Source organism: Hemitrygon akajei, unplaced genomic scaffold (genome assembly GCF_048418815.1).
Source record: "Hemitrygon akajei unplaced genomic scaffold, sHemAka1.3 Scf000118, whole genome shotgun sequence".
In the NCBI taxonomy this organism is placed as follows: domain Eukaryota; kingdom Metazoa; phylum Chordata; class Chondrichthyes; order Myliobatiformes; family Dasyatidae; genus Hemitrygon; species Hemitrygon akajei.
The window spans coordinates 1,072,119-1,084,832 of NW_027332004.1; the positions used below are offsets into that span (position 1 = coordinate 1,072,119).

The 12,714-nt window shown below is 40.7% G+C and overlaps 1 protein-coding gene across 4 annotated transcripts in view; it reads right to left on the reverse strand.

Moving 5' to 3' along the window:
• The window catches only part of LOC140723535 (NACHT, LRR and PYD domains-containing protein 3-like), a 488,497-nt gene that overhangs the window by 75,580 nt on the left and 400,203 nt on the right, over nt 1-12,714 (reverse strand). The window lies entirely within an intron of this gene.

The window sequence follows — 12,714 nt, forward strand, 5'->3', positions numbered from 1 at the left end:
TCGTGCTTTGCCTCCAGTTGGGGTTTTTCTTCCAATAAACCTCTCAGTGCAGGTCTAACTTTAACCAGAGAGATAATGAAGCACATTAACAATGAAAAGGAGAACCAAACATTTCTGCTTAATGTTACTAAGAACAAAACTCACTGAAATTTAAACACTGAAGGCAGATGTAATGACCTCAGTAAACAATATTTTATTGTCCCTCACATGTCACAAAACGATATGGAATAAGAAGGAGCCATCATTCAGTCAGGAACAGATTATGTGATTTAATCCATCTGGTCTGCCCACCACTCAACCACTCAACCAAGGCTGATTTTTATTCCAACATCATATTCCTGCCTTCCTCCTGTAACCCTGAAGCTACTCAGCAATCATCAGGATATTAATCTTCACAAATATACCCAAATGGCAGCCTCAAACAAATTCTGCGGCAACAAATTCCACATATCAGACATCTTTTTTAAAAAAAAATTTTTATTAGTTTTTCAAAACATTTTACAAAATTAAAAACCCCAAATCCCAATGAGGAGCATTAATACAGTGCAAGATTAAGCATACAATAACAATATGCTACAAAGGAAGAGACTTTAACAAAAAAGCACCTAAATTAAAGACAAGTGAGCTTAGTGTCCTCCCCAAGCCCCACAACACAAGGAAAAAACAACAACAACACCAGACCAACCACCACACAGTATAAAGTCCGGACAGTCAAACTCCCAGACTGTGAATACACTTAGCAACAGAGGATAATAATGCCTGCTACCAGAAAAAAAAATGAGGGAACTGAAAGCAAGGGACCGAAAAGAAGAAAAAAAAGAAAAAAAAACCCTAGTCAAGAGGAAGGTTATGAAAGTACTCGATAAAAGGTCCCCAGACCTTATGGAACTTTAGATCCGAATTAAGAACTGAATAATAAATTTTTTCGAGGTCCAAGCAGGCCATAATGTCGTTAAGCCATTGATATCAGACATCTTTTGGCCAAAAAAAATGTTCATCTCAGTTTTAAAGGGAAGCATCTTTATTCTGAGACCGTGCTGTCAGATCACAGACTCTCTGTCTAATAGAAACATCCACTCCATGTCCACTGTATCCAGGCTTTTCAACATTTGGTAGGTTTACTTAACCAAACATCCCCCCACCACCCCCACCGTCCCTCTGAACTCCATTGAGCACAGGTCCAGAACCATCAAATGCTCCTCATACATGACGCCGATCATTCCTGAGATTATTCTTGTAAGCCTTGTTAGCAACAACTGCACTGTACACATTTCCAGGAATAACAGTCAAATCGGTTCCAGGATAATTTACAGGGAAAAGTTGCACTTCCGTTACTGTTATACTATCACTCCATTTCCAGGTTAAAACAGGTCTATTTCAGGAAATTTGTGTACAGATCCTCTCTTGAACGTACTGGACCGGCCGCCGTCGCTGGGCTATGAACGTGCAGGAGTAATGTGTGGCTAAATGCCTTGCTGAAGGCTGCGGGGAGCTGAGGCTCGAACCATTCTCCCCCTAGACTTCCCAGTCCCTCGGTAAAGCAGGCAGTGAAATCAAAGATCCCCACAACCTGGGACGTTCTCCTTTCTCACCCACCCCACTCCGGGAGAAGACACAACAGCCAGAAAGCTCCAGGACAAATGTGAGGAGCCTCAGGAAGCGAGGCGAGTTCGGGGAAGTTAATGGCACTCAGTGGGCAAAATCACACCACGTGATCTGGCGTCACAAAACAGAGGGCGGGGCGAATCTGCGGCACACAGCCTCACGTGACCTGTCGGCGGGACTTCCATTTCAATTCTGCGGAAACAGACAGCCTGGGCTCCTGGTTTGGATCGTTCAATGCAGATTAAGTGAAGTCGACACATTTCTGACGAGCCCAGATAGTTGGGAAACAAATGAATTCCTGGCCCACCGTTCAGGGCTCACGGCCAACATCGGATCTCCCCGCTCGGGATCGGTCTCAATACTCACCGATGGGAAAGTGATATCTTCGGCCCGCAGACAGTGATCCCGACGGAAGAGACGAAAGTCTTTCCTGAACACACAGCCGACCCACTTCAGCTCTGAGCGGAGAGGATTACACCGTCCACCCGGAGACTGTGAACATGCGCGAAGAGATTGTTACATCATCGGGAGGCGGGGCCTCGGAAACAGACACGCAGATGCTGCCCATTTGCGGTTAAATGGGAGGGGCAAACGGGATCACGTGTCAGGATTGGCGACACCCCCTCCCCACCCAGGCAGAGACTCCAGCTACTCATTAGTCTGTGGAAAGAAGCAAACTTGCCGCTCACATCACCTCTCACCTTAAATGTATTAGACATTTCAACCCCCAGGAAAAATATATCGTCTGTCCACTCGATCATTCCTCTCTTAATCTTATAAACGTCCATCCAGTCTCACCCCAGCCTGCGCCGCTCTGAAGAAAACAACACAAGTTTGTCCAGCCTCTCGTTATAACTCATGCCCTCTAATCCAGGCAGTGTCTTCTGCGCCCTCTGCAAAGCCCCGACATCCTTTCGAGAATGGGGGCGACCAGAACTGTATGAAACACTCCAGATGTGGTCTAACTAGTTTTATAAAACTGTGTTACGAACTGTAACGTTTTAGAAACGAACCAGCAGTAATGGAGTTCGCACTGGAGTCTGGTTTTGATGTTAAAACCATTCTCTTTATTAGTATCTACTTATAGTAGCTTAATGAAATAAAGGAAAGTTAACAGTGTTATGTGTATATATGTGTAAATATAATTCCCAAACTATCGAGCGTGAGGGAACAAAGCTTAGAGTCTTGAGATGGTAAAGTAGGAAAGTTCAGTAATCCACGGAATAAATGATGGGAGAGAGATATTTGTAATCCAGGGTGAAACGTAGAGAAAAGGCAGTTACTACAAAATAACCGCCGACGACTTTCTTATCCGTTGAATCTGTCCACATACGAGTTATCAGCGAAAGTGGACCTGTTACAGGAATACCGTCTTCCAGGGGTTACCACACAACATACCCAGGCAAGGGTTAACACAAGATATTCCAAAACTCACACCTATGGATTATACGAAGTGACAGCCACACACGTTCGTTGTGGTTCCGTGTACCGATGATCAACCCACTCTTGTGGGCATAGGAGAGTTCCAAGCCTCAGCTGCGACTAACTGAAGCTATCAGCTTTTCCAGTCTCTCTCTGTCTCTTTAGACTGGCCGACTGCCTGTCTGCAGTCTGCTGTCCGCCTGTCTCTCTCTCTTGTGGTTCAGTCCACAGTCAGCGCTGTCAGCCTGTGACTGACGTCATAGTCCCGCCTCCTTGGAGTCTGAGATTCCTCTGATCATCGACACTGTTCAGGGTTTTGCATTTAACAGTGTACTGTCTCATACATTCGACCTACCGAGCTGCCAAGATGATCATCACTAATCAAATCTCACTGAGATTTCTCAGGTCCTGTTGAATTTATTGCCAAGTGCACAAGTACGGGAAGGTACAGGTACAGAGAAACACTGACTTGTGGCAGCATCACAGGCAACTACATTCAGATAACACACGGAACACAAATTATACGATTCTCTGTCAGTCACAATCTGTAAATATGTTTTATGTCATTAACGATATATAAAATACATTTTGTCATGATCAATATTAAAATGTGCATTTTGTGTCAACAACAGACTTGGAAATGTTGAATTTGGTCCCTGTCTCCATTCCTCCTGTAATCCACAACCAGCTCCTGTGTTTTTGTCACAATGAGGGAGAGGTTGTTTTCTTGACACCACTGTGTCGGGGTGATGACTTCTTCTCTGTCGGCTGCCTCGTTATTATTTGAGATCAGACCAGTCAGTGTAGTGTCGTCAGCAAATTTAATTAGCAGATTGGAGCTGTGGGTGGCGACACAAGTCATGGGTGCACAGAGTAAAGTAAGGGGCAAGAAGCCAACCCTGTGGGTGATGTGAGCTGAGGGTCAGAGAGAGAGAGAGAGGTGCGCGAGCCCATACTTACCACCTGCCGGCGATCTGACAGGAAGTCCAGGATCCAGCTACACAAGGCAGGGTGAAGGCCGAGGTCTCTGAGCTTCTTGTCGATACGTCACGCCTTCGTATGGCTACTGCTCTGCCCATGACTGCAAGGAACTGCAGAGAACATCAGAGAAACAAGCCTCCCCTCCATGCACTCTTCCTACACTTCCCCTGCCTCGGAAAAGCAGGCCATGTACTCAAAGATCCTCACAACCTGGGCATTCTCGCTGCAAACCCGCTCCCCCATCGGGGAAGAGATACAAAAGCCTTAAAGCGCGAACCACCCGGCTCAAGGACGGTTTCCTGTCTGTGTTTATAAGCCAAATGAATGATAAAATGGACTGGACCTCACAATGTAACTCGACGTGACTCTGCACCATATGTCTATCTGTACTGCACTTTCTCTGCAGCCATAATGCTTTGTTACATTGCTGTTTTGTCATTTTTATTTTTAGAATCTTTTTTACTAGTACATAATCTTCTACAGCTATAGAATGAAACAAGACTTCAATAGATTAATATGTATAAAATTAATAAAGCTGAAGAAAAAAACTAATCGTAAAATATGAATATGGAAAATATATATAGGAAAAAGAAGGAAAAAGGAACCCCATCTAACTAGGGGGGAAACCCGCTAACTACAAAAAAGGGGGAAAACCCCATTAAGAATCAACCCCCCGGAGCAATACGTTTAACCATCACCTAAATATAAAAATAGAATTATCAACCGCCATTTCATATTTACAAAAAAAAATTGGAAGGAAACCATATAGCATAATTCAAATTAAATGATAATATTTGGCAAAGAACCCGATCTTCTCTCAAAATCGAATCGAGGATCAAATGTTCTACTTCTAGTTTTTTCAAACTAAGACATAACATTCCTTGAGAAAACCATTCAATTAATGTAGGGGAAGAAATATCTTTCCATTTTAATAAAATAGCCCTTCTTGTCAGTAGCGTAACAAATGCAATTACTTGTTGATCTGAAGATGAAATACCCTGAATCTGATTTGGAGCTATTCCAAATAGAACAGTCAACTTATTTGGTAGTAAATTAATTTTCAGAGCTTTAGAACTTGTTGAAAATAAAGATTTCCAAAACGATTTTAATGATGGACATGACCAGAACATATGTGACAATGTAGCTACTTCAGTTTTATATATATCACAGCATTTGTCTTTACTAGAACTATTTTAGATTATCTCTCCTTTGTTAAATAATAACGGTGAACAATTTTAAATTGAATTGGCACATATAGAAGAAGAATTTCCGTTTTTCAAAACTCGAAGCCAATCTTCATTAACAAAGGTCATATTAAGTTCACTCTCCCAATCTTGTTTAATCTTTAGTGATAGGTTTGCTTTTTGTAACAAAAATAAGTTATACATTCTGTTAATGGAAACTTTCTCGAAGGGATTCAATTTCAAAATGCTATCGAACAAATCAGATTCTTGTAAATATGGAAACTTAGGTAAACATTGTTGTAAAAAATGTCGAAACTGAACATATTGCAAAAAATGTGTATGAGCGAGAGGAAATTTGTTAATTAACTCTTCAAAGGTCATCAATCGACCATCACAAAATAACTCTGTAAAAGAATGGATCCCTTTATTTTTCCATAGGAGAAAAATGGGGACAGTTGTTGAAGGTTTAAATGAAATGTTTCGATACAAAAAACTGGACAACTAAATTGTTTCAAATTTTTAAAAAATTAAGAAACTGAACCCAAATCGGTAGGGATTGTTTAATAAACGGGTAAAGATATAAATTTGGAATTTTAGAGAGCTGTAAAGGTAATTGAGCTCCTAATATTGAAGTTAAATGAAATTGTTTAACAGCTTTTAATTACAAATCAACCCATAATGTTTTTTTGGTTCTTATCAAGCCAATATAACCAAAAACATAATTTTCTAATATTCACAGCCCAATAATACAGTCTTAAATGAGAAAGTGCAAGTCCACCATCGTTTTTTAGATTTTTGTAAATGATACTTATTAATTCTTGGTCTCTTATTGTTCCAAATAAAGGAAGAAATAAGAGAGTCAATTTGATTGAATTTTTTTTTAGTTAAAAAGATATGTATACCAAACAAGGCAGTAAGGTGATTTGGGTCAAATTGGACCCTAAAAAGTTGTGAAAAGGTATGGAATACTTCCCGCCAAAACTTTTCAATTGTAGGGCAAAACCAAAACATATGAATTAAAGAGGCATCAGCAGAGTTGCATTTATTACAAAGTGGAGAAACATTCAGATAAAAACTGGACAGCTTCTGTTTAGAAATGTAAGCTCTATGAACCACTTTAAATTGTAGAAGAGAATGATGAGCACAGAAAGATGATTTATTAACCCGTTTAAGAATTTTATTCCATCTATCATCAGAAATCTGACAATTTAGGTAATCCACCCAAGCTTTTTTTATTTACTCTAAAAAGTCTTGTCTAGAATCAATCATCAAGTTATAGATACCGGTAATAGAACCATTAACAAAAGGTTTTAAATTTAAAATATGGAAATATGGAAACTTAGGTAAATATTGCTGTTAAAAATGTCCAAACTGAACGTTTGCTGAAAATGTGTATGAGCAAGAAAGAATTTGTTAAATAACTCTTCAAAGGTCATCAGTCGACCATCACAAAATAAATCTGTAAAAGATTGGATCCCTTTATTTTTCCATAGGAGAAAAATTGGGTCAGTTGTTAAAGGTTTAAAAAAAAAGTTTCGATATAAAAAACAAGACAACTTAAATTGTTTAATTTTTTTTAAAAAACGAAACTGAACACAAATCCGTAGGGATTGTTTAGTAACCGGGTAAAGAGTTAAATTTGGAATTTTAGAGAGCTGTATAGGTAAACTACTTAAAACTACTTAAGTAAACTACTTAAGAACTTTTTAAAAGCTATTATTAATGCTTTTTGAGAGAGTGATTTAGATGCATATCATATTTTTACTGAGTTAAGTATTGTATGTAATTAGTTTTGCTACAACAAGTGTATGGGACATTGGAAAAAATGTTGAATTTCCCCATGGGGATGAATAAAGTATCTATCTATCTATCTATCTATCTATCTATCTATCTATCTATCTATATCTATATCTATCTATCTAATGGAGCTCCTAAAATTGAAGTTAAATAAAGTTGTTTAACAGCTTTTAATTCCAAATCAACCCATAATGATGTTTGGTTCTTACCAAGCCAATATAACCAAAAACATAATTGTCTAATACTCACAGCCCAATTAAATTCACAGTCTTAAATTAGGAAGTGCAAGTCCACCATCTTTTTTAGATTTGTGTAAATGATACTTATTAATTCTTGGTCTTTTATTGTTCCAAATAAAGGAAGAAATAAGAGAGTCAATTTGATCGATTTTTTTTAGTTAAAAAGATATGTATATTTTCAAATATATAAAAATCTAGGTAAAATCATCATTTTCACAGCACGAACACGACCTATTAAAGAAAAAGTAAGTGGATTCCATCTAGAAAATAGTTGCTTCATGGAGTCCATTAAAGGAACTACGTTCGCTTTATAGAGATCTTTATATTTTTTAGTAATTATAATAGCTAGATATCTAAATGTATTAACAATTCTAAAAGGAATACCATCATATATACTAACATGGACATTTAATGGAAACAATTCGCTTTTATTTAAGTTAACTTTATATCCTGAAAATGTACCAAAATATTTAAGTGCTTCCAAAACATTAGGAATTGATTCCTCAAGACTTGATATAAAAACCAAAAGATCATCTACATAAAGAGAAATCTTATGTATGGTTCCATTCATAGAGATACCATGAATACTTTTAGCTTCACGTAGTGTTATAGCTAAAGGCTCCAATACAAGATTAAACAATAAAGGGCTTAATGGACATCCCTGTCTAGTGCCACGAGAAAGTGAGGAAAAAAGAAGACCTGCAGTTATTAGTAATGACAAGCTCAAGGGCGGCTTCCTGTCTGTGGTTATAAGCCAAATGAATGATAAAATGGACTCGGCCTCACAATGTAACTCGTCGTGACTCTGCACCATATGTCTATCTGCAATGCACTTTCTCTGCAGCCATAATGCTTTGTTACAGTTAATTTTTTTGTCGTATATCAGCTCAATGTACTGTTGTAATGTATCGATCTATGTTTATTAAAATGGGGAATTTGTTTATTATCATCACGTACTGAGCTACAGTGATAACTTTGCCTGACGTACCATCCAAATTCCCCATTTTAATTGTGTGGAAGTATTAGACAGACTGATTTTCTGCTCTGGAACCACAGAAGGAAACTGAACTGTTTTGATTTCTGAACTGAACTGGACTGTTGTCCAGACTTTCGTTATAGCTCGTGCTCTCTAACCCAGGCAGTGTCCTGGTAAACCTCTTCCCCGCCCTCTCCAAAGCCCCGACATCCTTCCGAGAATGGGGGCGACCAGAACTGCATGAAACACTCCAGATTTGGTCTAACTAGTTTTATAAAACTGTTGTTACGAACTGTGACGTTTTAGAAACGAACCAACAACAATAGAGTTCTCACTGGAGTCTGGTTTTGATGTTAAAACCACTTTCTTTATGAGTATCTACTTGTCATATAGTAACTTAACGAAGTAAAGGAAAGTTTACAATGTTAAGTGCATATATGTGTAAATATAACTCCCAGACTATCGAGCCTGAGGGAATAAAGCTCAGAGTCTTGAGATGGTAAAGTAGGAAAGTTCAGTAATCCACGGAATAAATGATGGGAGAGAGATATTTGTAATCCAGGGTGAAACGTAGAGAAAAGGCCGTTACTTCAAAATAACCGTCGACGAAGTTCTTATCCGTTGAATCCGTCCACATACGAGTTATCAGCGAAAGTGACCTGTCACAGGAATACCGTCTTCCAGGGGTTACCACACAACATACCCAGGCAAGGGTTAACACAAGATACTCCACAATCCATTCCTATGGATTATACGAAGTGACAGCCACACACATTCGTTGTGGTTCCGTGTACCGATGATCAACCCACTCTTGTGGGCAGAGGAGAGTTCCAAGCCTCAGCTGCGACTAACTGAAGCTATCAGCTTTTCCAGTCTCTCTCTCTCTCTTTAGACTGGCCGACTGCCTGTCTGCAGATCGCTCTCTCTCTTATGGTTCAGGCCACAGTTGGCGCCGTCAGCCTGTGACTGACGTCATAGCCACGCCCCCTTGGAGTCTGCGATCCCTCTGATCATCGACACTGTTCAGCAAATCTAATTAGCAGATTGGAACCCGACACTGCAGCCCCACAGTGCACTATGTACTGATTGCAAAGCTACGAAATTGCATGTGAATAGCCTCCCCTCCCCCAACTCCACTCTTTCTGCGTCAGCAGCTGACTGGGGCACCTTATATCTCGCTGCCTCCGCCAGGACATTAAACTGTGAACAACTGTGGTCAGGGACTGATCTCTGGGGTACTCCAAACGCTATCTCCTTCCAGTCTGAAAACGACCCACTCATCCAGCCACACACTACCGGCAGTTTATCATCTCCAACGAAAAAGCCTAATCACCTACTCCCGATGTTCAATAGCATTGCTGACTCTGAGTTTACCACCGTCAAATGCCAGGAGGGACATAATAATCAGAAAGTCTCTAGTCACAGCCGTGTAAATAAAATGTGATCTCAGTCGGTGTGTGGCGCATGCTCAGAATGCGAAGGAGACAGTCAAACTGAGCCAAGTCACAGACTGATGAAGGGGAGGAGTGATCCATTTTGATACAGAGAGGGAAGCAGAGAGTTTGATATTGTGCCTGGTGCCGAAACTGCGGTCAGTTTGAAGATGAAGTATTATTCCTCCAAATTGTTTGGAGCTGTGACAGTGTTTTTATCAGAAGGCACCATGGAGACTAAAATTATCTGAGTTGAAATGTTGTCCTTCCCCTCCTACTGGCATTGCATGGAGTAGACGAGTTTCTCGAACAGCCTCGTTCTTTTTAAGTTACTGAATCCAATCCGCGTTGATGTCTCGTGCTAAAACTTCTGGAAAAAAGAAGAGGATCCTTCTGTGACTGTGGAAGCTATTGCGGAGCTAATTCGGAAGCTGAAGGCGAAACGTCTGAACCACATTCGGATGTGTGTTTAAAGGCTACCACAGAGCTTAATCGAATTGAGATTCTGCTGCAGACTATTCAAAACATTTTGCAGGAACAGACTACTCAAATTCAGGAACATGAAGATGCTTTAACGAGACTCGATACTAAGACGGATGAGTTGGGGAAGTTCGGAGATAAACAATCGAAAATCGTTGAATCTCTAAGACGAAAGATTGTTGCCTTGAGAATAGATCAAGAAGGAACTATATACGAATTTTGGGTCTTCCTGAGTTGGTCGAAGGCAATCGACCTTCAGAATTTTTTGCAAAGCTCCTGGCTGGTATATTTTCTGACGTTTTGGAGACTCCGCCTAGAATAGCCCGGGCACACCGAGCCCCAGTGTTTAAATCCTCTTCTCAGCAGAAACCTCGACCTGTGGTCATTGCGTTTCTTGAAAAGAAAGGTTACTATAATTCGCCATCTCGTCGGTTAGGTATGATTAACTTTGAAGATGATAAGATAAGGCTGGTCGTTGATTATTTGCCCGGGGTATTAAATGAACGTTTTAAGTATTAAAAAAAAAAGTCATGGCTGAGTTATATAACAAAGGTTATAAACCTTCACTAAATTACCCCGCTCGTCTCAGGAACATTTTGAAAAATGAAATGTTGTCCTTCATCCACTGACAAGCTTTGTAAACTTTTAACAGTGTAGAAAAGTCAAAGGATCTGTGTATGGGAATCACAAACACAACAGCTCGTTAGTTCTGCTGTATCTGTCAGTTCACCAGCGCTTGAATGCCGCCGATCCTTTCATGTGGAGGCGGAGATGCTGGAGAAGACAGCGCCTCACTCGCTACAAGGAGAGCTCGAACACGTGTCCATGTCCGTGACATGATTGGATACATCGCCGTGACGTTGATAGCACCGTGACGTCATTCACTGACTCTCATTTCGGAAGGGGTTCATCCGGCCATCGCAGATACACCAACAGCTTCGCACTGGGAAGCGGCCGTTCACCTGCTCCGTGTGCGCGAAGAGACTCATTCAGTTAACCCACCTTGTGATGCCCCGGTGAGTTCACAATAAATAGAGGCCACATTTCTGTCCGGAGTGAGCAAAGAGTTTTACTCAATCATCCCAGCTGCTGCAACACCAGCAACTTCACATCAGGGAGGAAGTTCAAATCAGCTCCGTGTTAAATGTTTAACCATCACGGTGACTGAAGGCAGCTGCAGGTTCATGAGGGACTGTTACTGTCAGATTCTGCAGTTCTTGCGGCTGCTCATCGCACCCAGGACTGAACCTTGGTCACTGAGCATTGGAGGAGTCTGATCTGCTGATGTTAGTCTTAATCTAGACTGGCGTTTAATACAATGGATCTGTGAAAGATAAATCAGATTTTATCAAATCCCGTGTGTCAGGTACTTACTGTCTCTACCACACTCAAAATGTACACTAGAGGTGCCACTCGGCCCATCAGATCCTTACCCATGTTTCTGTTCCATATCAGTTTATGAAAATCTACCCCTGCCGTTCCCCTCTCACTCTCCCTGAGTGACAGGTTGCAACTAGTCACCACTCCGTGGGATCGGAGATTTCCCTTGAATTTCATAGAATCATAGAAATCTTCAACACATTACAAACGCTTTGGCCCACAATGTTGTGCCGACCATGTAACTTACTCTAGAAACTGCCAAGAATTAAACTACCGCGTAGCCCTCTATTTTCCTAAGCTCCATGTACCTATCTAAGGGTCTCTTAAAAGACACCATTGTATCCGCCTCTACCACCGTCACTGGCAGTGCATTCCACACACACACCACTCTTTGCTTAAAAAACTGAGCTCTGACATCTCCTCTGTACCTACTTCCAAGCAGCTTAAACCTATTCCCCCTCGTGTTAGCCGTTTCTGCCCTGGGAAAAAGCCTCTGACTATCCACACGACCAATGCCTCTCATCATCTTATACACCTACATGAATTTCCTGCATGATTTTCTCCAGGCTGAATAAGACGATGAGCTCACTGTGGTTTTGATATTCTTCAGGGCTCCGGACGAAGTTGGTTAAACTCCTTCTTCCCCGCTCTTTTCAACGTTTTGGGTCATTTTCACCAATTTTAAAGGACTGTGCCTCAGACAGCTGGGTTGTTGCAATTGTTACGTACCAGCAGCAACAGATCACTAATGGAGTCTGGTTTCGATGTTAAAACCACTCTCATTAGTATCTGCTACAAATATAAAAGATTAAATGAAATAAACAGAAGTTTATTTGCGTATATACAGCTCCCGAACTCTCAAGCTTGAGAAACAATGCTTGAAGTCTTAAGATGATAAAGTGGAAAAGTTCAGTAATCCACGGAATAAGTGAGTGAGAGGAGAGATGTGTAAATCCACACGAACGTCTAGAGAGAAGGCAATTACGAAGAATTCCACACACATTCCACGCTGGGTAAACGAAATAACAGTCGCCGAAGATCTTATCCGTCGATTCGTTCCGAAATCCACTTAGAAATATCATCAGGTGACAGTGGCAGGAATATCGTCTTCAAGTGGTTACCACAGAACACCCCGATTCCACGTAAGGGCCAACAAAAGTGATACCACAGGATACTGCAACAAATCCACACATATGGATTATACGAAGTGATAGTCA